This window comes from Pipistrellus kuhlii, unplaced genomic scaffold, assembly GCF_014108245.1.
Source record: "Pipistrellus kuhlii isolate mPipKuh1 unplaced genomic scaffold, mPipKuh1.p scaffold_m20_p_45, whole genome shotgun sequence".
Classification (NCBI taxonomy): Eukaryota; Metazoa; Chordata; class Mammalia; order Chiroptera; family Vespertilionidae; genus Pipistrellus; species Pipistrellus kuhlii.
Window position 1 is genome coordinate 625500 of NW_023425546.1, and position 4879 is coordinate 630378.

Sequence of the window (4879 nt, forward strand, 5' to 3'; positions counted from 1 at the left end):
CTCAGCACTGCTGGAGATTTTGTTTCTTTCCGCCAGGGCATTACAGCATCAGAGTCAACATTCTGTCCTCTGCGCGCAATGTGCGCGTCTGCGCGCAGTGTGTGCGACTCCGGGGGCTCCGGCTTTTCGCCGCTCCCCCGGGACTCCGCCTCACAGCCCCATCTCCCCCCGCCTGAGCCTGGGTCCCCAGGGTCCGGCCCAGGACTGGGGTTCAGAGCAGTCGAAACTGGAGCCCAACACGGCTGGGGCTCCTGTTTCCTTCCCTCCAGGGCAATCCCGCATCAGAGTCAACATTCCTTCCCTTGCAAGCAATGTGTGCGACTCCAGGGGCTCGGCCTTTCGCCGCTCTCCCAGGACTCCACCTCACAGCCCTGTCTTCCTCTGCTTGAGCTTGGGTCCCCAGGGATTGGCCTAGAACTGGGGTTCAGAGCAGTCCAGACTGGGGCTCAGCGCCGCCGGAGGCTTTGTTTCTTCACGCTAGGCACATGTGTCAAACACAAGGCCCGCGGGCCAAATCCGTCCTGCCAGGCCTTGCAATGTGGCCCGCACCGCGCTGTCATCACTGCACTCCGCTGCGTTTCCATCACAATGACAGTTTATGACTGTTCAGTAAACCATTCGGCCCGCGATTTAGGCTGGATTTTAGATTTTGGCCCCTTTTCTGATTGAGTTCGACACCCCTACGCTAGGGTAATCCAGCATCAGAGTCAACATTCAGTCCTCTGCACACAATGTGCGCGCGACTCCGGGGGCCCTGCTTTTTGCCGTTCCCCTGGGATTCCACCTCACAGCCCCGTCTCCCCCTGCCCGAGCCTGGGTCCCTAGGGTCTGGCCCATAACTGGGGCTCAGCGCTGCTGGTTCGGGGGTTCAGCCCAGGCTGGGGGTTTTATTTCCTTCCTGCTAGGGAATGCCAGGCAAGCCCCCAGCCTTCTCCTCCTCTCCGGCTGTGTCCTCTCCACACACGCGCGCACATGCGGACGTGCAGCATGTCTCTGTACCTTAGGCTTTTTTTTCAGCTCCTCTGATTTTCCTTCTGGTTTTCTCTTTCCTTCTTGTTGTAGAATTTTCAGTCAGTCGACTACCTGTAGCTCTGGGCAATGTCCACTCTACATTTTAGTTGTATTCCATTGAAATTGTTGTGTGCTGCTGCAGTTAGGTGTCTACCCGAGCAGCCATCTTGTATCCTCCTCTGCTGTTTTTATTTAATTTTTTATCAGGTCTTCCGTTTTCTTTAGGGATGCTGGATTTTGTGGTCACATACAGATTCTCATCTTATCCTACTTGGACAACTGCCACCATCTCTGGAGAATTAGTCTCTAATCTTGTCCACCTTCTATTCACCTGCTATGATGTCATCAAGTTATCATTCTACTATAGAAATCTAGTCATGACATTCCTATGTCAAATATCTACAGGAACAATCTAAGGTCCTGAGCAGAGAAGGGCACATTCTTCATTAGTCATTCATTCTTTCAACAAATATTTACTAAGTGCTGATTACAAACTAGGCTCTGTACAACCTGGCAATGTGTGGAGGTATGGTGATAGACCAGAGAGCTATGACCTGTGTCTTCATGCCATATATATTCTAGTGAGGGAGACAAAGAGATAAACAACCTTATAAGTAATACAATTGTGAATTGGATAAACATGTAATTGTTGTTAAAGAAATAACCAGGGTGCGTTAAGTCCTAGAGCAGTGGTGTATGTCAGAGAAGGCCTTTCTGAGGAGGTGACATTTATGGGAGACAGAAGTGGCCAGAGAAGAGGTCTAGGCAAAGGAAACATCAAATGCAAAGATCCAGAAATGGGAAAAACCTTGGATAGACAGTATGATCGGAACTAGTGAGGTTGAGGTTGCTGAAGAGTTGAGCTCGGCCTACTTCTTCAGCCTTATTTTCCAAACCACAGGCCAACATGCAGCCACCCTAAATCACATACATGCATAGCTACTCACCATTCCTCAACATATCATGCCTGCCTGCCTTCCTTCCTTCCTTCTTTCCCTTTCTTCTTTCTTTTATGCCTGGGTTGGGGGCTTGAGCCCAGTTGGGGATGTGCAAGAGGCAGTTGATCAATGATTCTTTCCTCCTTTTCTCTCTGAAATCAATATATATAATTCTTTATTATTTAAAGTACTACATATAGTATTATATATGTCTCCTTTTCCCCCCATTGACCTCTCCCCAACCACCTCCATCCCCCAGCACATGCCTTACTCCCCTAGTGTCTGTGTCCACTGGTTATGCTTATATGCCATACCATGTCTTTCATTTTCCACCTCCTCCTGGATAATCCTTATCCTCCTTATGACTGGGTTTCTAAATAATATTTTCATTGAAACCTTTGGGTTCCTTTACTATCCTCCTCCTCCAGGCTCTTTCCTTCTCTGTGCCTCCATGGAAACCTATCTATACTTCTTTTTTTATACAGCTAACACTTATTGAGTGTTTTTATCTGCTAAGCATTATTCTAAACATTTAACCTATATAAACTCCACCTTATGAGGCAGGTTCATTTAATCCTCAAAAACTCTGATGAGCTAGGCATTATTACTATTCTCCACCATATAGGTGAAGAAACTGAGGCACAAAGAAGGAATTCGCTCACAGTTACACAGTGAGTACATAGTAGAGTGAGGATTTCAACCAAGATTGTCCAGTTTGAACTTTAAGTGCTAAACCCTTGTATGTCTTTCAATATTGGTAATAGTAACTAATAACTAACATTTATTGAGTACTCCCTACATGCCAGGCTTTCTTCTTAACTCTTAACATGAATTAACTCTGAATCCTCCAACAATTCTTTGAGGTACATATCCTCAGACCTCACAACCACCCACTTGTTGGTACTAAGACCATGACTCTGTTGAATGGAGTCCATGTCCTGTCCCAGTACAGCAATCCCAATGCCTCTCATTCCCAGAAGTTGCTCAACAAATGTCTGCTGAATGAATGAATGAATGAATGAGCCAGCAGACCTAGTATCTTTCTCTTGGCTCAGGATTCAGACTTCAAGAGTATACAGTGCCCAAGAATAATTGCTTAGAGAAAATGATGATAATGAATTATAAACCTATTATAGTAAATACATACTGAGAACTGATGAATATAAAATTTGACTTAATATGCATATTCTCTACATTTCAAATGTATCAGAGATTGTATTATGTATTAGAAAATGTACTAGCCAACTCCTCTGACATCAAAATAGGGGCAAAGAGCTGATTTCAAGACAGCTCTCATAATAAATCTAATGTTTAAGTGTGACACAGCCAACAAAAATAACATGTTGGCTTATGAAACCATCTACACCTTTTGGCTATTCTGTTCCTACATTTGACAGCAAATATAAGACACAAGAAATAAGAATTTAAAGTGTCATTTAGCCCAGCCAGTGTGGCTCAATGGTTGAACATCAACCTATGAACCAAGAGGTCACAGTACGATTCCTGGTCAGGGTACATGCCCCAGGGTTGTAAGCTTAATCCCTAGTGGGGGGCATGCAGGAGGCAGCCAATCAAGGATCTCATCATTGATGTTTCTATCTCTCTCTCCCTCTCCTTTCCTCTCTGAAATCGACTTTAAAAAATATTTAAAGTATCATTTAAATCCCAAAGTAAGTTCAATCAGAAAAAGAAGAACTCCTTTAAGTCTAAGGGAATGGTACAAAATTAATTTATCCAAGCAAATAATAGCTACTATTGCCTTGTTAGGTCTGGATACCTAACACAATTTTCTAACAAGTTGGGAAATTAATACAGCAAGCCTCATTTTCTTAGTCCATTGACTAGGATTGAGAATTCCTTAGAAATGTGTTGGAAAAAGAAAATGAGTTTTTCAAATGCCAACTCTAAAGGGGACGAAGCAAAAAGGCAAAAAATGAGGTATGGAAATGTCATTTGCTCAACATTTACTAAATACCAAGTTATTTACCTTGATTTTAAGACTAGATTTTACAGACAGAGAAATTACAGGTTAAAAATGTTAAGTAACAGACACAGTCATAGGGCTGATTTAAAACCACGTCAGGAATCTGATACAGTTGTGTTTCATTCCAAGTTTCATACTCTTTTTGCTGTAACATACTGCCTTAGGTTCCTAAAGGATTTATTGATGAATTTTATATAACTGACACATTTGACACTCAGCCAATTTGTTTGTAGGAGCAAAGCCAACATTTATTCCTATCTCATTAACAGTTACAAGTCATATTGCACTGCCTCTGACAATTTTTCCCAAGAGGCTCCTTAGCTCTTCATTCCAAAGGAATTCTGATGGCCAACTCTACAGGACTGTCAGACCTGCCTCAAGAGTCTCTACCCTTGCCAAAACTGGTTTGGCTCAGTGGTAGAGCATCGGTCTGCGGACTGAAAGGTTCCAGGTTCGATTCCGGTCAGGGGCATGTATCGGGTCTATTAATAATTAATGTCGTTTTTAAACATTCGTTTAAAATCTTGCTTGGCATTGACTTGTATTGACATAACCTTCAAACACGTGGTATCTACAGAACGTGTGAAGTGCAATTAACAAGTTTTGCTTAAAAAAGTTTGTGTTTGGTTTGGTTTTTGTTGCAAAACTAGGGCTAAGAAGATGGCGGATGAAGAGCATATTGGGCACTGCATGCTTTACGAGTTCCAATTAGGAAGAAAAGCAAGTGAGGCTGCAAAAAACATCTGTAGTGCTCTTGGTCAAGATGCAGTTAGCGCCAGAAAATGCCAGCGTTGGTTTGAGAAATTTCGCGAGGGAAATTTTTCGTTAGATGAAAAGAGTGGTCAAGGCCGTGTGTCCAATTTTGATCAAGAAGGTCTTCAAGCTCTTTTGGTGCAAAATCCTCAAATTACCCAACAAGAGCTTGCGACAACTTTATTTTCTTTTT